This window comes from Pseudochaenichthys georgianus, chromosome 7 (assembly GCF_902827115.2).
Source record: "Pseudochaenichthys georgianus chromosome 7, fPseGeo1.2, whole genome shotgun sequence".
Classification (NCBI taxonomy): Eukaryota; Metazoa; Chordata; class Actinopteri; order Perciformes; family Channichthyidae; genus Pseudochaenichthys; species Pseudochaenichthys georgianus.
In genome coordinates this window covers 36926375-36951599 of record NC_047509.1, presented here as the reverse complement: position 1 = coordinate 36951599, position 25225 = coordinate 36926375, and the positions used below count along the sequence as shown (strand labels likewise).

The following is a 25225-nucleotide window of genomic DNA, read 5'->3' as shown; positions in this document are numbered from 1 at the left end:
ACAAGGTGACCGCAGCAGAAATAACCAGTGTTTACCACACAGTGCAACACTCCCATCATACCGGTCACATGACTGGTAACAAGCTAGTGCCGACCATGTTTCCAGACTCTGAGATAGTAAGGAAAATGTCATGTGGTCGTACAAAAGCAGCGTCCATAATAACAGATGTGCTTGCCCCTGCCTCTGTGGAGAGTTGTTTGACAGAGTCAAAGACACCAGTGGTTCTAGGTGACAAAATAGCCCACACACTGTGAGTGACGATTATTCATTGACCATTTATTGAACTTTAAAACAAATAATATTTTACCAATAAACAAGATCAACAAATATGTTGGAGCGCACTTCCAAAACCATACTAAACATATATTATTAATATGATAAATACAAATAAATTAGACCAAAATAAATTAAATCAAATATGTTGCAGTGCACTGTCACAACCTGAAAACTCCTTAACATATAGCCAACATTTTGGTAAAACATATTCAACATATTCCACTCAGTTAAACGTTGAAGGCTGGCCAACCGTCACGGTCCAGAAGTAACAGGAAATAAATGTTGAACTACAATTTAAGACCAAATAAAAATGTTTAGGCCACCATGGCACATGCTGGTAGGGCTGCTCATGCCATCTCTTAAAGATGTTTTGCCAGAAACACCAGCCTGTTTACATGGTCTGGTTTCAGAGATGAGCGCAGGCAGGTGACAAGCCACCTGTACTGAAGACCCTCAGCCACGCCCCGACACATGGGGTGACGCCGGCCAATCACAAAGCTTTGATGCGTTCAAGTGCATTATTCTGGCACAGGAAGATTATGTTACAGGACATTAACGATAAAACAGAATATTGTTTTTCTATTTTTAGACACATCTCGCGATCGACTGGTTGGGCACCCCTGGGCTAGACCACAGGTCTGTTGTGGTAGCAAAGTAGTCAGCTGACGCCACATCTCTCTCAACTTCCCCACGGCATTTGTCATATGGTGCAGGCAGCGCAGACCTGCTGAAATAATACCGAGACGGCATCGCGTCACGCTTGTCCAACATGTTGACAGGTTGCTTAAAGCCCTGGTTGCTAACAGTGCTAACTGGGCACATATCTTTAGCGATGTGAAATGTAATGGCACCTGTAATATCTCTGTGTCTCTGCGAGCTCGTCGCGTAGGCCGTTGCTCTGTACAATGCGTCCTGAATCGATGATGTGATGATGTGGTGGATGAAGTCGAGCGGGCATCTGCTTTTTGTTGTATTAATGCCCGGTCGTATTGCACGTTGTGGTTGTATTTCAGATGATAAAAGAGACTGGTTGTGTTAGCGTGTGGTGCCAACACAACCTGGTAACACATCCTGCACTGTACTTTGTTTTGCTCCACGTCGGACTCCTGAAAGCCAAATTACTTCCAAATAGTGGAAATAGTTGTACCCTTCTTTTTAACGAGTTGCTGCTCTTGTTCTGACATCTTCGCTCGCGCTGAACACTCACAACACATGTCACTCCCACGTGGCCGAGTGGGCTTTTAGGGAGGGGCGAAAGCGCACCCAGCTAAATAATCGTATTTTGTCAATTATGCTGTTTTCATAATCGTCGCAAGCCATAATCGTAATCGCGATTAAAATACGATTAATTGCACAGCCCTACCTGCTGCCTTAGTTTACGTTTCTTTATTAAAAAACTGCATTTTGACTTCACTTTCTGCTCAGTTGTTATATATTTGTTACGTTTTTATTCTTCCGGGGGTTGGGGGGTGCTGTTGAGAGGGTGTCCCACATTGTCCCACACAACCATACTCCTTGTCCCACATTTGGTTTGTTGGGATCTGGTCACCCTACACGGAGGTGATGAGTCCGACCACCGTGCACTTTGGGTTGGCCTTGGTCAAGCCCTTTTGACCCCCAGCCTGGTTCTCGTAAAAGTTTTTCGCTCAAATGACACCATGGAGGAATGTAACGGGAGTTGACAGGGGACTCTGCCCTCCTCACGAGTGCCTATTTTCGGACACTTTTTTTCACTTTTCCCCGGTTGTATTATTTTGTAGGATATTTCACCCGGTTTCTACCGGGGACATTGCCTGGTCTCGGGTGTCCACCTACGGCCTGTGTCCAGCCCCCCCCCCACACTCATCCATATATTAACGGATTTTGACAATTGTTGTTGCATTGTTCTCCTCTCCTCTCACTGATCGAATGGCAAACGCGACCCACTGTCGGAGGGCCTCCGCGCCGGCCGATATGAAGCGTGACCAAGACGCACAGTCCAGGGGTCCCACGGGTCCCGCAGCGGGGTGGAGGTTCCCAGCTGGAACCTCTCCACCTCCGCCGCGGTGCACCCGGCAAACACGGTTGTTTCTCGAACCTTCCACTGTTGTCTAGCGGGTGTAACTAAAATACAAGATGTCGTATTTATATATATAAATACATATATATATCTATATAGATATATATATATAGATAATAAGTGTCAGTGCTATTTTATGTTGTATTAGCGTGCATTTCCTGTTCGGGAAGTGGTGCTGTACTGAGAGTAAACAATACAAGGTGTCCCTATTTTTATATATATCTATATACTTTATGTATATAATAAGTGTCAGTACGATTTTATTTTGTATTTGCGTGCATTTCCTGTTTGGAAAGTGGCACTGTACTGATAGTGGTGATTTTATTTTGGAATTCTTAGCGTGCACTTCCTGTACTGACAGTGGAGGTGTCCTGAGAGTGGAGGTCTGCACCGGAACTGTCCTGAGAGTGGAGGTCTGCAGGCAGACCCCTCTCGGGATTGTAGCCTTTGCAGACCATTAACATGCACACAAACCTATAGAACACACTATAAAGGAAAGAGAAAGCCCCAAAAATAATACGGCCTCTTTACTTAGATTACGAGTGGTGATAAAATAATGAATGGTTGGATATAATGACAACGTCATAAAAACTAATAGATTTCCAACTATATCTCTTGAAGTGGTGTGTGTATGATGGAAATCAAGGTCATTATTTCTCTCTTTTCTTTGTATTAATGATAATACATTTTAATCAATCTACCTTTTATAAATTAACTATTGCATTTGGGTGCCATTTATTTTAATGAAAACCAAGCCATGTTAACTTGTCATTCATTTTCTCCCTGAGGCTCTTTGTCCAAGGCTAATCTCCTGTAGTACTTGCTCACATGTGCTGCATGCACAAGAAACTATTTCTGTCACTGTGATCAACAATATTTGAATAACACATTTTGTTCAGTGTTTTATTCCGTCATTGCTTCTAAATGATGGAATGTGGAGGGGCTGCAGGTGACATCGGCTTCTGTAGTAATAGGCTAAACACAAGCCTTACCTTTTCTGATGCAGGCCACATTTTCGCCATTGTCATTTCTCAAAAACTGAAATTAATAGAAAAGTTGGTTCTGATTTTTAACCGGAGCCTTTACAGATTAGTTCCAAACCTATGTTCGGATCTACTAAAGTAAGGCACGATACAAGAGGAATAAATCCCAGTTTTTGTTATCTTTACCTTTATCTTGACTGTAAGGGTGATGGGAGGGACTATTGAGTGAGATTTAACTATGTTTGTTTGAATGGAGAAGGGACTTTCAGAGGAGCACTTTTGTAATTTACACATTCTGTGTCTCCATAAGTCCGTCCCATTGCATGCTGGGAAACTTCCGCTTCCTCTGCTTCCGGGATGTACTGTCTGTGATTTCTCCATATTTAATGGTTGCTATACACAACCAATTCTACACCAGGCTACTAGGATTTTCAAAGAGATGTGACTGATCGCATGGTCTGCACAAGCTGCTGGATTGAGTAGAGGTGAGATTGATCATTGTTCAGTACTTAGTAGTGTTTTATGAACACCAATGTTTGTACGTAGAGTACAGACAATTTACTTGTTCATTGCATGCTTTGACGAATGAGGCGTCTGAACTCTGAGGAAGCTTTGGTGCATGAGTGTACATTACAGAATGTCTTAAGATGTGATTAAGTTGCTCTGTGTGGGACTGACTTGGCTGACACACACACAAACACACACAAACACATCCACACACTCAGCGCTACAGACACTAACCCAGGCGGTGTGGAACTGAGCCAATATTCCCATCAAAGGATTAAGGGATGCTAACAGGGTACAGTTTGGACATACAGCCTGCCAACACAGGGGCCATTCAGGCATGGGTGAGATGTGGATCGAGGGAAGGGATGGGATTTGGAGGAAGAATAAATGTGTGGTACGTGTAGAGAAAATAACAATTGTGCATCTCAAGCAGAAAGAAAATGTAGTCGGCTTTAAAATAAGTTTGACGGTCTGATAAATATTCACTTTCTTTCTTGAGAATAGATTAGATACCTCTTATGTGCACTAAAAGGCCTTTGAAGCTAACCCCAGTCATTACTTATTTTAAGAGGAAATATAGCTCATTAGCGTCGGAGCTAAGCAAATCTGTACAATACTCTCATGGGGTGTGCCTACATTTGTTCTCACTCAATGTAAAAGAGAGCACTGTTCCCCAAAATGGCTGCCTATTCTTAACAGTCTTATTTTGGTTGGATATTAGACTGAGATGAAGGGAAGAGAAAAGGAAAGAGATTCGATTATGTTATTTATTTAAAGGTCCCATGGCATGGTCCTATCTACTGATCATAATACCATTGTTGAGGGATATTACAATAGAAAAATACTGTGCAATTTTCCAAACTCAGATTGGTTTCTCATACATTATCTCTGTATAGTATGAGTTTTCACTCCCTGTGCTAAACGGCTCGATGGAGTTCCTGCCCCCACCAGGCCCGGTTCTACGGGGGTGCATAAGGGTGCATTGCACCCTCAGTTGAGTCGTTATGCACCCTCATTTGAAAAATGAAAAGTGAAAAATATTACATATATAATAATAATATTAATAATAATAATAATAATAATAGTAGTAATAAGAAGAAGAATATTAAGAAGAAGAATTTAGTTGAAATAAAATAAATTGGAATTGTGGTTAAATAACATTGCTGCATTTATTTGGTCAATTTAAACGGTAAGTAACGTTATTATGTCAGGTGCGTGTGACCTGTGCCGCTGCACGTTCGTCATCTGCAAGGTTCTTACAAAGCTATCAGTGTCAGTGATGGACATCAGAAAATTGTTAAAACAACCAGCCCTTATCGCCAGCAGTAACACTGCATCTACTGCAGGTAATAACAGTTCAGATCATGGGGACATTACGTTACCCGCGGCCACTGTCGTGGACAATAACGCCCGACTCGCCGGCTTTGCCCGCCTCGCCCACAGAGGCAGAGCAGCCGCAGCCGTCTTTGTTGCCCCAAACACCGCCACCCCTCGGCGGCCCGCAAGTGCCAGAGGACCTCGGCAAAACAGAGCCTGCCCAGGTATATTTAAAAAAGTGCGCAACTCGCAGGCTACTTGTAGGCTACTCATTTTGCAGCTCATGGTTTCAAAACAGAGATTGGCTGGAATATTCATGTAAAAAAGATGCCATCTTCTGCTATGCATGTAGACATTTCGGTTCAAGTACGTCAGATGCTTTCACCACAACTGGCTACAACAACTGGCGCCATGCTCTTATAGGCTACGTGATAAGGGACTGGGAAGGCATGAATCAAGCAAAGAGCACATAGATCCATAGATCTCTTCATTTTGCTCTCAAAGTGCACCAGATTGATGCTTTTAACTTCAATATTTAAAAAAAAATCTTCCCGGGGGAGCGTGCCCCCGGACCCCCCTAGAGGAGGTGAGGACCCCCTAGAGGGTGTTAGGTCCACTCCCCACTTATAAAAATAGCACTTTACCACTGCACCCTCTCTAATCTCAGATGCACCCTGAGTAATTTTGTTCTGGAACCGGGCCTGGCCCCCACCCTCCTGTGCGTCCAGTGTGCTCCGATTGGTCAGCTCTGCCACTCTGTTCTGATTAGTCAACCACCAGAGAGGCTCTGCCCCTGTTGACATCTGCCGTAAAGTGGTTTAGCGGGTACTTAGCAACATAGCAATACTAGATTTGAGAATCGATAGATAGATAGAGTTATATAGATAAATAGATAGCTTACATATAGCATACAATGGCGTATGGAGCATACAATTTCGAACCTCCGTTCGATCCTAGAATAGACCAAATCGCGAGTCTTGCCTCGCCATTCACTAGAGCAGACCAAACAGTGTCATTGTGGTACGTTTTTATCTAGTATATGTCTTACATTTCAGATGTCATCAGATGTACCTACAACTGTTGTTATTTAGGTGCCGTTGTGGAAACTGTACTTTGATGCCAAGTGACGGAGAAAACGCGTGCTGCAATAGCATAAGAAAGGTAGCCTAGCTTAGTTACATTATGTCGGCAGCTAGCTGAAAACACCAACAGTAGCACACATATACCAAGATATACAGCATACATATTTTTCAAGTCAATAGACTATTATATGCACTTTTATTACTTCCTTAGTAATTGAATGTTTATTTTGTAAACCTTTCCGGTGTTGAGGTCTGGGAATGCTCGTTAGCCCTCGTGTTTACCTCGGTAGCATAGCATTAGCATAGCATTTACACAGTCGTGGTAGATACATTGTTTGTTTTAAACAGAATAAATACACAAACCACAATGAATACTTACAGGTTGTGTACCCGAATCTCCCGCTGGTCCAAACAAAGTAGGAACAGCATCGTCCTCCAATATCAGCTTTGCAAGTCCGAAGCTAAACATTGTTACGTTTTTAAAGCTTTGGTCCGTGAAATGCCGCGCACACACAACAGTACCGGCTGGTAAATCAGCTGGAACAGTGTTAAAAAGGAATGTCAACCACTGACTTCGTCGTGGTTCTGCCTTCGGTACTGCAAACATTGTGGATTTCTCCACACAAGACAGGCAACAGACCCTCCGCGACATGACTGGATAGAGCTTTGAAAAGAAGCAGGTTTTAAGACACTTAATATGGTCGGCTGGCAGAGGAAGTGACGTCACGCGGTGCAGCTACGTCACGCGGGGCAGGAAGTAAACAATGGAAACTGAGAAATCTCCAACGAGGCTTTTGGGGGAGGTCTTTTCTGTGTTAGAGTTTTACTCCCTACAGGGTGTACTTTGAGGGGTTTTGACTTTGCAGACTGTTTACATGCATGGACACCTTCATAACACACAAGGAGACGGGTAATAACCGGAAAAGCATGCAATGGGCCCTTTAAGTTTCTTCCTTCCACTTGTAAACATGTGGATGTAACCCAGTGTTTGAGCATGTTTCTTCTCGAGGCTGATTCACATGCCAGCAGGTTGCCGCATTGTTATTTAAACCAGCCTGTCTTATGTGGAGTAAGGATTCTCTTAATTGCTCATCATAACTCAGGCTTAACTCAGGTTTGTGTGTGTGTGTGTGTGTGTGTGTGTGTGTGTGTGTGTGTGTGTGTGTGTGTGTGTGTGTGTGTGTGTGTGTGTGTGTGTGTGTGTGTGTGTGTGTGTGTGTGTGTCAGCAGCTGTCTTATATTTTCATTATAGTTTATTATGAACATGATTCCCTTCATTAGGCTCAATAAACTGGTACAACTGAGGCAGGGGCGATGGGACAGACACTGGGGGAAATTGGAGTTCTGGGAAACGTGGTGGCATTTTTGATGTCCCGTTTATATATTGTGATAAAACAATGCTTTGTTTCCAGCAGCAGCAGTGTAATTGATTGGAATTACAAGCATGGACAGATTTAGGATGACGGCTCATTTCCAGCTCAATGCAGCCATTTATGTAATTGGTCAGGAAGGCATAAAGATAACTTGATATTGTTATGGTCACTAGCATAAATATTGTACAATGTCTCTGCATTTTTTTATATAGTTGTGCGAAATTATTTTTCTTGGCTTAGGTTTTCAGGGTTTAAGGTTTTCTGCAGCTGACAACGAGGAAGAAGAGACCTTTTTCACATCTGACATGTTGGCATACAGTCCCCTCCAAAACTATTGGAACAGCGAGGCCAATTGCTTTATTTTTGCTGGACACTGAAAACATAGGTTTGACATCAAAAGATGAATATGAGACCAAAGGTCAGTATTTCAGCTTTTAATTTACATTTAGAACTCAGACGTCTACAGAAACATTTTGTCTGCCAATTTAAAGAGAGATGCAACCAAACTGATCGGGAGAACCTTCATCGTGCAGCAAGACAACGACCCAAAACACACTGCCATAACAACCAAGGAGTTCATCAGGGGAAAGAAGTGGAAGGTTTTAGACTGGCCAAGTCAATCTCCAGACTACAACCCTATTGAGCGTGCATTTTACCTGCTAAAGAGGAGACTGAAGGGAGAAACCCCCGGGAACAAACAACAACTGAAAGAGGTGAACGCCTGGAAAAGCATCACAAAAGAAGAATGCACAAGTTTGGTGATGTCAATGGGTTGCAGGCTTGATGCAAGCAAAGGATTTGCAACTAAAGTATTATTCACTTTTCACACTATTTTAAGTCCAACACTTTTGCTCATTTGAAAAATGGGTGGGTTTAAACAAAAGGTGCTATCTTCTCAGTTTTGTAAATATCTGGAATTAAAAACTGAAATACTGAACATTTGTCTCATATTCATCTTTTGATGTAAAACCTAATTGTTTTCAGTCTGCAGCAAAAATAAAGCAATTGGCCTCGCTGTTCCAATGGTTTTGGAGGGGACTGTATATCACAATAGCAGGTGCTTAATAAACCTAATGATGGCTGAGTTGATGGTTTCAGGGTATTGGGCTGGTTCACTGTCTGGCTCACTTGAATGCCTAAATTGAATGTTGTTGTGTTATTAGTGACACCTGTGGCTTCTCTGCTAAGCAGCGCTGCACTGGCCATCTGGCAAACCGGGACAAACCTTGTGGGCCAATGGGCCGTCAAAGACAAAGTGCATCCAGCCTTGTGTGTCTCTTTTCATTTTGAGTGCACCTGAGAGCATGCACATGACATTGTATTCAGTATTGCGTCTGTATTACAGTGGATCATTTGTGTTCAGCAGTTCAACCCCTGCAACATTACTAGTTCCACTATTCCACATTGGTCGATTCGTTCTGATAACATTTGGCAGATCAATTATTTTGTATTTTATTTGATCAGTAAGGAAGAATAAGTGAGAATGATTTCTGCAGTTGTAGTAAAATGTTCGCTTCCTGTAGTGTTATTTACGTTAAAATACGACTATACTTTAGCATTGTTTTTTTAGTAGATTATATTTGCAATAATTAAATATATTATTGCATTAAAACCCCTGAAACAACATATTTTATGTGTTATTACATTCATATAAATAATGCTCTTTATGCTATGGGGTAGTTTTGTTTTCATGTTTTATAGGTACATAATTCAGTTTGGATTGGTTTGGATTTATCTATATTTCAAAACTTTTAAAGTTTACCAGCTTAAAGGTGGGGTAGGTGAGTTTGAGAAACCGGCTCGAGATACACTTTTTGTTATATTCCATGGAATGCTCTTAACATCCCGATAGCAATGAATATCTTAAGTGCTTTGACAAAAAATCCATAAAAAAACGTCATCTGTGGAAGCAGCAGTACTGTAAAAAGCACGACCAATCATTTTAGCCGGCCCGGCTAAAGTAACTGGATGGCCTACCTGCCTGTCAGCCTTCCATCTGGGCACAAACTGATCTCGTGCCCTCATTGGTCATGTGTGCGTTCGTGTGTGTTGGAGGAGGGGCTCTGTAAGGAAGTGGCAGATTTTTTCTGGCTGTGTATTTTCTAATTCTAGCGCACTCGAGCTGGTTCGGCTACCCCACCTTTAATTCAAACTTTGCAAAACAGGCACTTAATGTGGGTTAAATCACCAAGGTAGGTTTTGGGTGTGATAGCTATCAGAAATGTAAATAATATATATACCTAATTTGATCTTAGTCAAAATTGATCATAAAACATCAGCAACAGTAAAACCTGTTAGGGCTTCAGGGTTTATTATTAAAGGCCCATTAATGCTGGGACGCTTAATTAAATAATTACTGTTATGGTTTAAGTATTATTTCAGTCAGAGAGAATCAGTGGCGGTTCTAGAACATTTTACATGGGGGGGCAAAGGGGGGGCAAGAGGTCATGCCAGGGTGGCATGGGAGGGCGGACAGTACGTGGTATTTTATACTGTATATAACCTATTTATTGTTAATTCATGCCCTAACACAAGTGTTCTTAATGCACAAGAGAAACAAGGTGTTCAGACAAACAATCGGGTGCCCTTTGAGTCCCCCAAGCTTACTTCAGTAATTTTAAATGAAAGGAAACTACAACATTTATTTTAAAGCAATGAATTAATGAAACAGGTTGTTTTGCATTACAATGTAAAACTAAATGTATATATATATTTTGTTTTTAAAAGATTGGTTGTCTTAGTAGTAGACAGACATATTTGCATGTCCTCACTAAGCATTATTACATATTAATTTAATATTAAACAAATCAAAATGGCCAATTATCCCAAAATGTTGCTGCTATTATATTCATATGCTTGTCAACTTTAACTGATCAAAAAGAAATTCTGAAAAAATACTTGAATTATCTATGAAATTGCAATATTGACACACGTCCCTCAGTTTGTTTCAACGCCGTCAAGCCATACCATTTACCCTCCTATTAAGTTAAAAATAATGATGCATCTGCATTGAGAGAATTAGATCACAAAAGTCTTCTGAAGAAAAGATGGCAAAGAAAGGCAAGTGTCAGTTTCTTCTCTTATTTCAGTTTTTGTATTTTCAGATTAAGATTGACATCAACTCTGTTATATGAATTAATAATAGTAAATAATTGTTTATTACAAAATAAACAATAGTTTTGCAAAATATTACAATTGTGTAATGTCCTTGACTATGTGGTGCCATAGCTAAACAAGGTCTCATGGCTACTTTTTGTCAAAAAGTTCAACCCTGTTAAATTTTTTCAAGGTAAATTCCTAGTAATTATTTATATTTTGTGCCCGAGGTGGGAACATGTAAGTAGTCCACCACCAGATGTTGACCAAACATTTTGGTTTCATTTTTCAAAGATGTAAAGACCCAAAAGGCAACCGATTCAGAGAATACTCAGAATTCTGCTTACTGTAAGTACAGTAAAAGTACTTAGTTATAATTAAGCACACAAATGACATCACCCATCTCTTCAGAGAGCTAAAGGTGACCTGTGCAGCAACACGTTTCAATCAATATTTGTCAATACTAAGAGCTGCTAGATTGAGCTGCTGTGATGGAATATGTAAGGAGAATAAGAACATACCATATGGTCCAGCTGGAGTTTCATCTGCCTCCTGATCACTGCCTCTTTCTGACACTTCATCTGTATTCCAATCCTCACAGCCTACATGTCTTCTTCTTCACTAATGTCTTCATCTCCTCCTTTTCCTCCTGCTCTGACCCTCCTGGTCTCTTCAGTGAACTCTCTTTTCCTTTTCCTCTTTCTGTTCGTCCTGATCACTTCTCAGATATGTCTTTTTGTTGTTGTTGAATCACTCCAGCTACTCTGGCCTGCAAGAGTCTACTTGTGAAAAGCACTGGTACAAATGCTTGTATAACTTTACACGTTAGGGCCATGTAGCCTAGCTAATATGTAGCATATCATAAATATAACATCAGAAAGTAGTAATCAAACGCACACAGGCTGTGTTTAGATCCAGTTTGACAGTAAAGGATGTATCCTGGTTTCATTGATCTGGCCTCATTGCTGTGATGTGTAGTTTACGTGGATTTAATAGTACTGCATAGTTTAGCAAAGTGATCGATCTCCCAGCTAACTCTGTCTGCGTAGTATTTTGTAACGTAACGCCCCAAACAGCGCCCGTCTGTTAAACGCTATCAATTCAAACGGCTGCGTTTTATTAATATTTAGTTTCAAGCTCTCGTCCTTAGTAAAAACAAAACTAGTGGAAGGGGAAATTCTCCCAGGGGAAGCTGATCCACCCTAGGTGTTGGGACAGCTCGTTCCCTCTCTGCAGCTGTGTGAGTCGCGGTCTGTGTGAACGCTGCTCCGCAGTTCAATGCAGGGCCGTAGCTGCCTTTTTAACGGGCCTAAAATGATATTTAAAATGATTCACTTTTGACTAATGTAATGCTTCTTTCGTTGCTTGAGAAGCTTGTGGAAATAGTGTAGGTTTGTTTTAGTACAGTTTTAGGGAAACAAAAGTTAGGGGGGCAGCTGGGGGGGCAAGGCTCTACAGTGGGGGGGAAGCTGCCCCCCCTTTCCCCCCATAGATCTGCCCCTGGAGAGAATCCAGCTCAGTAGAGATGTAGCTGTTTGATTATTTGCTATGATGGCTTCCACTCTTAGATTTGCCTGAGGCACAGAGTCAGACTGCAGGGAAACAAGTGGCCGTGAGATTGCTTTGTGTGACTGTTGTTTGCCCTTTGGAGGAATGGGTATTATCTGGAGTCTGCCACAGGCTGGAGCTTCATCAGCTCATGGAAGCAGATTGCTGTTTGATCGCTTCATGTGATTGCTGCTACCAGAAACATTGGCTTTGATACGAGCAGTGGTGGAATGAGACATCAATTCAGGCCGGGAGTTTGACTCAGACCAATCTGACCCAACGCAAACCACCAGACTAATCTTGTAGGCTAACCTTACAGTATTTGTTGATGTAATCAGTTCCATTGTAGCATTTGGCAACTGCGTTTATCTGGGAGGAAAGTCATCCGGATTCTATTATACAGACATTTGGGAAGGCCCAACAAGTAGTCATTTTACATCTTACAATATTACATATAGGCTACACACAGCTTTTCAAATATTCAAAACCTTCCATGACTGAAAGTATATTATTACCATTTCCTTGGTAAGTGGAGAAGTGGAAGTCGAAATCAACGCGTTGACACTTTGCCTGATGCATGGATTCTGAGAGGCCCGTTAACCCATAAACTCCTTCCAATTAGCTAGTTTACCGCTGGTCATTGGTGATATCTTTTTTCAAATAGTTAAGCAATCTGCCTACTCGAAATAATCCAGTGTCCTCTAAAACTTCAAAATCGACCCAACATTAATCAAAATCAGTCCACCGGGAATACAGAGAGACCACTTTCTGGTTAAAATGGCCATTTTCGGATCCTGAGAAGTGCAGAAATGGATTCAGCATCCTCAATAACCCCCTAAAAAAACACACCACCATTTTCCAAATCGACCAAGCCAATGTTTGAACTACTGCACTTATGCTATTTGTGCAAATTGCCCAAAATATGCAAGTTAGCATCCGTCATTTTCCATGTGCCGGGGATGCATATTATACATTTCTAACATACAACTTTGGGGTACTCAACGTTTCAAGGTTCACAACAGGACTCTATTAGCTGGCAACTAGACTATGAAGCTGACAATAGGCCAAAAAATGGTTGTCTGCAAAAAAAAGGCTAGACCAAGAAACGTCTCAGTACTCTCAATGGCCAGTCCGCCACCCGATATACTGTAAGGATCTACTGGAAAGTGATTAAAGTTACCAGGAAGGCTGAACTCCTCCATCAAGGAGAAAGCTGCAAATCATTATTTTCATTATTAAACTCATCGTTTAGTGAATGAAATTGCACTTCTTCAGTCAGATAGTTTAAAAGACTCATTTTGACCTTCTCATCTTTCACAGAAAACGCTGACTTTCGGTGTAATACATTTGAATGTGGATGACATAATTCATTGCAGATTAATTGATTATCTGCAAAGAATTGTGAGGAGAATAATTCCTTGGCATTCAGCCCCAGCGACATTCTGTATAAAACAAACAAAGTTCTGGTTTCATCACCTTCGTTAGCACTTGGCCCTACTTTACCTTTTTCCTTTCCTTTAGTTCTCTAAGTCAATTGGTGCTTTCACACCGGAGTGCTTTTCCCAGGAATAGTTCCGATAGTTCCTGGGATTTTGCCGTTACACCAAAAAGTTCTGGAACTAGAAACCACGCCCCGTAAAACTCTGAAAAGTTTTTGTGAAGCCGCCATTTTATTTGCTCGCATTAGGCAAGGCAAGGCAAGGCAAGTTTATTTATATAGCACTTTTCAACACAAGGCAATTCAATGTGCTTTACAAAAAATGAAAGACATTAAGCATTAAAAAAGAAAAGCTAATAAAATAAACATTAAAAGAAAAAATACATGGATAAAAGTTACAGTGCAGTCTAAGATATGAATAGTTCAATTAAAAGCAGCGACAAAAAGAAAAGTCTTCAGCCTGGATTTAAAAGTAGTCAGAGTTGCAGCGGACCTGCAGGTTTCTGGGAGTCTGTTCCAGATATTTGGAGCATAATAACTGAACGCTGCTTCTCCATGTTTAGTTCTGACTCTGGGGACAGAAAGCTGACCAGTCCCTGAAGACCTGAGAGATCTGGATGGTTCATAATTTAGCAGGAGGTCAGTAATGTATTTTGAGCCTAAACCATTCAGTGCTTTATAAACCAGCAGCAGTATTTTGAAATCTATTCTTTGACACACAGGAAGCCAGTGTAAAGACTTCAGAACAGGAGTGATGTGATCCACTTTCTTAGTGTTAGTGAGGACTCGAGCAGCGGCTTTCTGAATCAGCTGCAGCTTCCTAATAGATTTTTTAGTGAGACCTGTGAAGACACCATTGCAGTAGTCCAGTCTACTGAAGATAAAAGCATGGACAAGTTTTTCCAAATCCTGCTCTGACATTAGTCTTTTAATCCTAGATATGTTCTTTAGGTGATAGTAGGCTGATTTAGTAACTGTTTTAATGTGACTGTTGAAACTCAGGTCAGAGTCCATGACTACACCTAGATTTCTGGCTTTATCTGTTGGTTTGAACATTGCAGGCTGAAGCTCAGCGCTAATTTTTATACGTTCTGCCTTGGCTCCAAAAACCATTACCTCAGTTTTACCTTTGATTTTGGTCAAAAAGGTTGCAGACCCCTGTGTTAGGATATAGATATGAACTTCTCCTGCCTAAAGTTCCACAAGTAGCTCGTAATTTTTTCAGCCATCCTTTGTGAAATCGCACTTTTTATGGAACATATTTGTTTTACTTTAACCAAACAACAATTAATACACATTTAAAATCTATATATTTTATATTCATTAATAGTTACTTATCCATTCTCCATCACACTACATATAATCTCACTAAGACAACACACCCCAATAGAAGTGTCCATGAAGATGCTTTCTACTCTGCCTGTCAATTTACTGTAAAAAGAGTTTTGATGGTTCTGTCCATATAATTCAATTTTAGAATATTTATTTTTAACTTCATTAAATTGGTTTTGCAAAGCTGTTTTTGTAAGCGTTACTTTTGAAAGAAATTCAAACGCACTTAAGACAAGTAAGTATACCTAAGAAAAGTCTTGTAGGCTCTCCCATTTTTTTCTTATGTACATTTAATCCACATTGGAAAGTTTAACCAACTCTAAATATGCAGAAATACACCCATTTTCAACACATACTTGGAGACTCTTGCCTTATTTCTTTAAGATTTAGCTAAGTAACAGTGCTGACTGGACATTTTCTGGCGAATTTTTTTCCAACCGCTGTTGCTCGTAGGCAGATCGAATCCAACAAGGTGCTGGTGCTTATCAGCAGGACCCCCAGGAACCTGTTGATATGGAGAGCCAGGGAGAAATGGAGGCAGTGTAGGGTCATGGTAGTGTCGTGTTTAGGCCTTGATTTACGGCTCCTTTTATGAACGCAACTGTGTTTGCAATGGTTTGATGGTCTCAGCAGGTGTGCGTTTTCTTGGAACTCATGTCTCAGTTTTCACCATACCGTGTGCTACATTACTGCTTACTTCAGACATTCACTAATAAGTACACTTTGGATCTATTTGCCCTATCAGAAGGGGCTTCTCTGTCGGTCGATTATTCACCACTTTGGTCCAGACTGAAATAACTGCTGGATTGATTGCCTTGAACATTGCTGTAGACACATGTTCCTCCCAGGATTAATATTCTATATTTACATTCCCGGAGGATAATCCTGAATGACTCTGGTGATCCCCTGGCATTTCTTTTAGGAACAGGTCCATGTCAGCATCAGCAAGAATAGTGAAATCAGCAACATCCCAGCAGCTTGGTGCTTAAGTGCTAAATATCAACTGTTGGCATGCTAACATGCTAACATGATGATTATGGCAAAAATACACTTGTTGTTCATAGTTGACTAAATGTTTTTGATAATAATTTAAGCTTGGAAACCAATGCGGCAAGGCTGGACAATTGCAGGCTTAATACTAGGCGGGAATGTGCCAGAAAGAGAGCAGGTAACAATGGAAAGAATATTGGGGCCAAATGGGGTGAAAAGGATTTCAAAAGCAAAGTGGGTAAGACATTTAGAGAGGAAGAGGATTTCATTGAGGGAACTGTTTTCTAGGGTTGACAGACCAATTGGTTACACATTAATGAAACAGGGAACTAGCTAATGAAATTGGCAGACTAAAATGATGGGTCAACAGTTATCACCTCTCCTCCTTCCGTTTTATTGATAAAGTGACTGAGGAACTGACCTCAATATCAGAGTAGGGCCGATCATTAAGTCAATTGGTCTGACATAAATGCTTTAGACTGAGGCTATTGGAGGACATCAGGTGGGAACATGTGTATTCCTGCTTGCTTTACCCTAGATTGAACGTTGAGGTTTTCATTAGACTCTTGGAGGAAGTTAATGAGTCGTTAAGCTAATCTTTTCTTTCCCAATTATATCTGCCTCCATGCACTTTCTTTCAACGGTCTTACCTGAGCATTTCATCAGGTAGAGGGTTTGTGTAGCAATGTCTTTAAGAGGTGCAGTCTTATCTAGAATGCTGCTACATAATGGCCGCAAATAGGTATCCAAACAAAGAACGTACAAGCAAATTCAAATCACTACAATTCTATTATATCTTGGTGCAATAACAGTCTCAAGTTAAGGATGTTCTTTCAGGATTTGATTTAGGTCTGTAAGTCAAAACAAATTGCTGAGATATAGTGCTTGGACTTTTTCAAATGTCATTATAGAGAGCAGACTTCTTCACCCTTTACCGATGGGATGAAATGTCACAAGCCTCACTCCCTTGGGATTACTGTACATGACCTCACTTTTAAAGAGGCCCTATTATGCTTTTAGAGGTTTCCCCTTTCCTATTGGTGTTCTATAGGTTTGTGTGCATGTACAAGGGCTCAAAATCCCCCCATGCTGGAAAGGCCTTCCATTGTACTCCTGTGTTTACTTCATAACATAATGACATCACTAGGGAACACTTGCTCTTCTATTGGCTAACTCTACCAACACATTATACGTGATAGACTAAAGTGCGGGACATCTCTAGTGGTTGACCAATCACAACAGAGCTGGCCAGCTAACCAATCAGAGCAGACTGGGCTCTGGTTTCAGACAGAGGGTGAAAAGAGGTACTGCAGCACAGTTTGAGAAAAATAAAGAGCTTTGTGAACATTAAAGCATGGAGACATGTCACAGTATAGACACCTAATACAAATATGAACCTGCAAATGAGCAGAATATGTCCTCTTTAAAAACATCACACCTATTTACAAGAACAGTGAGAGTTTTATTTATACACATTTGTTTTTGCTGCACAATATTTTGCAGCCATTGGTGTGAAATGATCAGATCTACTCCCCTGGCAGTGGGACCAAACAGGAAGGACGTGCAGTAGCTGATGATTGGGCTTCGATGATGTCAGCTCAGGGGGAAATGGGCCAATGTCGAAATGTCCTTGGGTAAAATACTTAATCCCAATTTGGTTTCATAGGCATTTTAAGGGAATTAATTCAAATTGAAAAGCTTTTATTGTCATTGTACAGAATACAACAAGATTTATAGTCACTGCTCCAGCGAGTGCTTTAAAAACAGACATATTAAAACACAGATTAAAAAGTCTGACAGTTTCGACCAGCAAGTAGTGCACACAGCTTCGTATCGTCATGTAGAGTAGATGACCAGGATTCATAAATAAATAAATGAATAAAATAGAATTATGATAACATATATATGTATATATATATATATACATAGGGACAGACCATGATTATTGCACAGTGGGGATATGGGGAGTTATTTGTGTGTGTTTAATGTCCTAATGGCCCATGGGAAGAAACTGTTTATGAATCTGGAGGAGCGGGCTTTCAGTGAACGGTAGCGCCGGCCCGAGGGCAACAGGTCAAACAGGTGACGGGCTGGGTGGGATGAGTCCTTCAGGGTGGGACTGGTCCTCCTGAGGCAGCGAGAGCTGGTGACGTCTTCCAGGGAGGGCAGAGGGCAGCCAATAATCCTCTGGGCTGTGTTAATGACCCTCTGCAGAGCCTTCCTGTCGGCAGCCGAGCACCTGCATACCAAGCAGAGATGCAGTATGTGAGGACGCTCTCAACTGTAGAGCGATAGAAGGTCACCAGCAGCTTCTGGTTCAGATGGTTCTTTCTGAGCAGTCTCAGGAAGTACAGTCGCTGCTGGGCCTTCTTTATCACTGCCGTGGTGTTTGTGGACCAGGTGAGCTCCTGGGAATTGAAATGAAGGCACCCTCTCTACACAGTCCCCGTTAATGTAGAGGGGGGCGTGGTCTATGCTGGTTCTCCTGAAATCGATAATAATTTCTTAGTTTGTATTGAGTTTAGCAGTAGGTTGTTGACCGCGCACCACTCCGTCAGTTTACGGACCTCCTCTCTATAGGCTGTCTCATCACCTCCTGAGACGAGCCCGATGATGACGGTGGTGTCGTCTGCATATTTAATGATGGTGTTTGAAGGGTAGGTGGGAGAGCAGTCGTGCGTGTATAAGGCATACAGGAGTGGACTCAGCACACAGCCCTGGGGAGCTCCAGTGCTGAGTGTTAGGGTGGAAGAGAGATGGGAGCCCAGTTTCACACATTGTGGTCTGTTTGTGAGGAAATCCTTTATCCAGGCACATGTGGAGGGGGGCAGGTGGAGGTCAAGAAGTGTATTGATGAGGATGCCAGGGATGATGGTGTTGAAGGCTGAGCTGTAATCTATGAAGAGAAGCCTAGCATAGTTTCCTGGATGTTCCAGGTGGCTTAGTGTGGTGTGGAGGGTTATGGCAATGGCATCCTCCGTGGAGCGGTTTGGCCTGAAGACAAACTGATGAGGATCGAAGGCTGGGGGGAGGCAGGCCTTGATGTGATGTGAGACCAGCCGCTCAAAGCATTTCATAACCACCGATGTTAGGGCAACGGGCCTGAAGTTATTTAGGCTGCTGTTGTTTTGGGGGCGGGGATTATGATTGCTGATTTTAAGCATGATGGGAGATTAAATTGTAACTAAGTCACTAAATGACAAGTAACACAATATCTGTCCATTTGAGGGCAATAATTGTAGTTTGTGAATACAAAAAAAGCGAAGAGAATAAACTACAGCTCTCTGTTTGATGCAGGGTTTATTCAGGACTATTTCTTGCCTCTCTAGCACTTGTGAGTCAACCGCCTGAGACTCCAGGAATCTCTGCTCCCAGCCAAGAAATAGCGCCACACATAATCCCTCTGTAAAACAGTTGTGCTGGTTGGCAGATGATCCCTTTTGGAAGAGCTGCTGGCTCCAGCTGTATATTTAGTGTACAGACATGAAAGTGGTATTGATCCTTTCAATAAGCATCGTGGTGCTCCCGCTCCATACAGAAGATGAAGAGGACCCTCTAAAACAAGTGGGACCTTTGAAGTCTCTCTCCTTCAGAAGATGTTAGACGGCAATGGTCTCACAGCCACTTTCACGAATAGTTCATTCAATATGTGGGTCTATAATCTTGGTTTGGGAAAATAATTCATGTGTTAAGCTTTCATCATAGCTTTAAATAGGCTCTTACTGAGATATATGAATAATAATGGGATAACTATTGGAGATGTCGCTAACCAATCATATGGAGAGCAGTTATATATTATGCTCATGATCAGGTTGAATTTGTTTTTTATGCCGTCACTGTGACATGTCTCCATGCTTTAATGTTCAAAAAGCTCTTTACTGTTCTCATACTGCCTGTGCTGCAGCACCAGTCTGCTCTGATTGGTTAGCTGACCGGCTCTGTTGTGATTGGTCAACCACTTAGAGATGTCCAACCCCTTAGCCACGTCCAATGTGTTGGAGTTCTAGCCAATAGAAGAGTTAGTGTCCTTCTGGAGGGAACTTTGGGATTTTAGCCTTTACAAACCATTTAGCACAAACAAGTAGGGGTGTAACGGTTCACAGAAGTCACGGTTCGGTTCATACCTCGGTTTGGGGGTCACGGTTCGGTACGGGGAAAAGCAAAAAAAAAAGTCCCAAATGCATATATTTTTTTTGCTGTTATTTATTTGTAACAGTAGTGCAAGTTTTGGTATGGAAATAAGGAACTCTAACATTTGGAATCATTAACTGTATTACACAGTTAAAAACAAACACAAACAGTAACACTCAGATGGCCATATTATTTATAATGGCTGATGTCAAACAAAAAGGTTAAATAAGCTGAACAACTAAAAAGAATGTCTTGAAAATATTAAAATAAATAATAAGAAAGTGTTTCAATCACAATGCAAAAAAAAGGCAATACAGAACTGTATAACATCTCCTGATGTCAAAATATAAAATAAATACAATGATAAATATAAAACAAAATAAAATCTGTACCTTTAGGAGCAATGTCTAACATGTGCAGTTAACTTGTGAGTGTGTGAGCATTATGCCTAAATAAAGGTACTCGAGCTTTACTCTATTTTCAAGTTTTTCTTCAGAAAGATGAGTTTGTCTACGTTGTCAGTAGTGAGGGCAGATCTGTTGGCGGTAACTATGGCACCTGCCGTCGAGAAAACCCTCTCGCTGGGGACTGAGACTGACTCGGATGTGATTGAGCATGTTTGACGTGTTACCACTAGCATACCGCACCGCTGTCGAACAACGCCGACACACCGTCCGCGTCCGATCCACAACTCGCACCCCATCATTGTTGTAGTCCACAGGGAACCCGAAATGTTCCCACACAGCTGATTTAAAAGAAGCAGGTGGGTCTTCTAGCTCCTGTGTGTTGTGTGAACTCGCCATAGCTACTAACTTTTCTTCTTCATGTATTGTGTTCGTTTTGTTGTGTTTTGTTCTTGTTCTTCATTTTTTATTTACGGGCGGCTGGCTTTTAGGCGCAATACCGCCCCCTGGATTATATATAGTGTAATACTGCCCTGAGTGACAGACTTTTTTCCCACTCATAAAAAAAGGCGTATTCGCCGTGTGAATGCATGGCACGCGGACTGAGGCTCGGTGTGCGCCCCGCAGAAGAGCTGGGGACGTTACTCCCCGTTCCCGCATCGGCTTTCCAACCAGCAGGGGGACGATGCACGACCTGCTGGGTCGACCAGCAACCCGATTGCTACCTCGTGGGCTTGTTTCTTCGGGGCGTGCGGCTGCACGTCCAGGCTGCGCTAGCTGACGACGACTAGCGGCTAACCACGAGGGGCTAACGACAGCTAGCAGCTGCCCATGGCTGCCAGCTAGCGGCTAACGGCTAGCTGTTAACGGCTGTCGACATATTTTTGTTAACATCTGACTGTTGACAATTTTTTTTCCGGTCCCGGAGAGGAGGTTCGACCAGCCGGTTGACCTCATGTGGACACTCTCGTTTTTTTCACCACCTCGACGGCGGTTCCAGACGCCACTCACGGTGTCATCGACGCTTGGGTGGTGCACTCCTGGACCCCGTCTCGCCTCGACAGTTCCGGACGTCGCCCATGCTCCATCGGCCCATGGGTGACGCGCTCCGGGACCCTGTCTGGCCTCTCCTGCTTCCCGGTGATGCCTCAGCACCTGCTGAGGACTTCATGCCCGCCGCCGCGGCACGTCTGCCTGCGGCCGGGTTGTGCTCCTTCCTCCCGGGGGGACTGCTCCTCTCTTCCGGGGATACCTCGACGCCTGCCGAGGACTTCATGCCCGCCGCCGTTGTGCGTCTGCCTGCGGCCGGGTTGCCCTCTTTCCTGCTGGGTTCTCCGCAACACCTAGTGCGGCCCCCTTACGACGGCCCGCCCCCGGTGTGGGTGCCCTCGCCCTCGTTAGGGCCCCTGCCCTCTCCTGCGGCCCCCTTTCGTGGCCCGTTCCATGGCCCGGTCCTCACCTGCGGCCCCACCCTCCTTGGCCCTTGTGGTGCTTCCTCCACGGACGTGGGGATATATATATATTTTTTTGCCATGTTTGAATTCTGGGGGGGCTTGTGTGGTGACTACCTATTTAACCACTGGGACATAATTCAAACCTGGAACTACAGTTGCGGTTATTGTTCCCACACGGACATGTTATGGGTTACCTATAAATAGGTGTGCCCTCTTGGCTCTCTCTCTTGTCGACCCGGGCTGCGACCCGACAACATGTCCTTTTCTGCTCCTCATTAAAGTTCCCTTTTGCACCTTCGATGCACCGCCTCTGACTCCATATCTCTCGGCACTACATTAGAATGTTACCTGGCTCTAAACAGAGATTATGAGCTGGCAGAATATCTCTCTACTGTCAGAGATAGAAAGCAGAGACAGACCCTAACCAAGTACAGGCTCAGTGACCACAGACTGGCAATCGAAACAGGAAGACTCAAAAGATCCTGGCAACCAAAAGAAAACAGAATATGTGGTCACTGAGACAGAGATGTACTTCCTCCTGAAGTGCCAAACATTCAAAGAAATAAGGGACATTTACTGTAACAAGTTGAATTTAGTAATCCCAGGTTTCAAGGAGGTTAATGACCTCTCAAGACTGAAAATACTCAATATGTAAACACATGCCACAACCTGCTGAGGGACAGTGAATCACACACACACACACACACACACACACACACACACACACACACACACACACACACACACACACACACACACACACACACACACACACACACACACACACACACACACACACACACACACACACACACACACACACACACACACACACACACACACACACACACACACACACACACACACAGCGAGTTTTGTTACACTTTACCACAGTGAATTCCTGTCTGTGACTCTCACAGTATCTGCTGCCCACAGCTGTTTCATAGAAGGAAAACCTGCTTCACTCCATGACATCTCTGCAGCGCCAGGAGGCAGCGGGAGGGTTAACTCAGCCTCTGAGAAGAGGAGCGCGCCGTGCCTTTCACGCACCGCCTTCGCTGTGTTTACCTTCAGGATCATTAGAAAGGCTAAATAGCGGTGTGGCTGATGTGTTTTAACCACACACACCTCTACCTACGACACACACACGATTTAAACGCAGACTTTTGTTCCTCCATGTTACGTTGTTATTGTTTCACTGAGCGGACCCGCACATTTTTTTCAAACGCTCCCCTTTTTGGTCCATCTGCGCGGTTTTGTGCGCTGTGATGATTCCGCTGTACCTACTAGTAATGAATATTAAATGTTGTGAGGAAATCTTTCCACCCATAATTCCAATAAGTAATCCAAAATGTATTCACTACAGGTTTACGAAAGTAACTGTAATCAGATTACTAGTTTTTCTAATGTAACGCGAGCTGAATACAGTTACTTGACTTTTGTATTCTGATTACGTACCGCCGTTACATGTATTCTGTTACAACCCAACCCTGGCCAAACCCCACTGGGCTGGGCCGGAACACTTACAAATGTGGGCCGGTAGGATTTATGCAAAAAAAAAAGATTTTTTGTTTTGTTTTTGGCCCTCCGGCCCACACACGGCACCGGCCCACCGGGGAAACTCCCGGTATTCCCAAGGGCCAGTCCGCCCCTGCTGCAGCCCATGCACCATCACCCCCACCTACACAGCAGCCAGACCCACTGTCTTGGAAGACAGACATGACAAAGACCTTGACACTGTCTTTACATTTATAATGAATTTTTCAGTTTCTTATATTTATAAAATAGTTGGTTGAAAAAAACCAGTTCTAATGCTCAATTAGTATTTGTACACATCACATGAACCTTGGTATGTAACGTGAAGTCAGTATTCAGTCCTGATGTCTCTCAGTCCCTGCTGTGGGGAAAGTAGAGTGATAAAGACCTGTTTTACTCAAAATTCGAATTACATTTTTTTCATTTTAGACATGAATAACACGTTTATATACAGTGTAATTCAAATATTCCACTGCTTTTGTGATCCTAATACTTTGGTTACGAAATCTAAAACACCACATTTTTTCGATGAAATCAGTACATTTGTGTTTTCACAATAGTTTTGAAGATGTTCCGAAATGTCAAATGTTAAGCTTTAGACTCTACTTATGTCATCACACAGTGCTCTAAGCATTCATAGCAAGACCAGAGATTGTCCTGAACATGTTGATATGGAACACACGGGGTGCCATGTTAGAAGAAGTACATTTAAAAGGTGATTTAAGGGAACATCTAAAAATCGAGAAAATACCCTTAGACTCCAGAGGGTTAATCTTTCTCCATTTTCAAATAATTATTGTTACATTAATGCAAGCTCTGTATTTAAATAACAAGCCCACACAGATGAATACTGCTTCCTCGATCGCCCCTTTGCTTCTGTGTTTATGCATTCGTCTCTCTCCATCTCGTCTCATCTCTCTTCTGTCTCCACCTCACATTAGTTTGTTTATGACGTTGCATTTTACTGCACATTAGATACCCGACATGTGCCAGCCAGATACCATTTTTGCATCTCTGTCCTTGCCTGTAGCCCACCCATTCCTCCAGCTCTCCTCCTTTTAGTCCTCAAACCCACCCTCACTGGCATGTTCCATGTGTATCACCCCCCCCATCCTCTACCGTTTCTTCTCTCAACATCCTATCTATTTAAAGAAGAGAGCAGCATCTGGTGGGAAACTGCGTTGCTGGGTGGGGAGATTGGGCTGAACGGCACAGCGAGTCCCCAGATGCCCCGCTGAGGCTCATGCTGCGAGGGGAGACAGAAAAGAGAGGGGGGGGGACGGGTGTGGGGGGGGGGGGGGGACAGGACAACAAATGCTCAGAGTCAGGCAGAGTGGACGGAGCAGTGGAGCAGAGAGAAGCTCCAGCTCCCTCCTCCTCTCAATGTTTTCTCCACCACACACACACACACACACACACACACACACACACACACACACACACACACACACACACACACACACACACACACACACACACACACACACACACACACACACACACACACACACACACACACACACACACACACACACACACACACACACACACACACACACACACACACACACACACAGCGAGTTTTGTTACACTTTACCACAGTGCTGGAACTTAACTGCAAATCATTTACAGTGTGAATGGTTTGACTTTGACCTTCCTGACTTTCCGTAGTTGTGTACACAGTTCTCCCGTGCACAAG

At 42.7% G+C, this 25225-nt stretch overlaps 1 protein-coding gene across 2 annotated transcripts in view; it reads left to right on the top strand.

The window, feature by feature from the left end:
* The window catches only part of klhdc8b (kelch domain containing 8B), a 334510-nt gene that overhangs the window by 4154 nt on the left and 305131 nt on the right, over positions 1-25225 (top strand). The window contains exon 1 of one of the 2 annotated variants that reach the window (XM_034086709.2): positions 3719-3803. The exons of the other annotated variant lie outside the window; for it this stretch is intronic. The gene's annotated coding sequence lies outside the window, so the exon portion shown is untranslated. Of the gene's footprint in view, positions 1-3718; positions 3804-25225 lie in introns of those variants that run through there. 2 annotated transcript variants of the gene reach the window in all.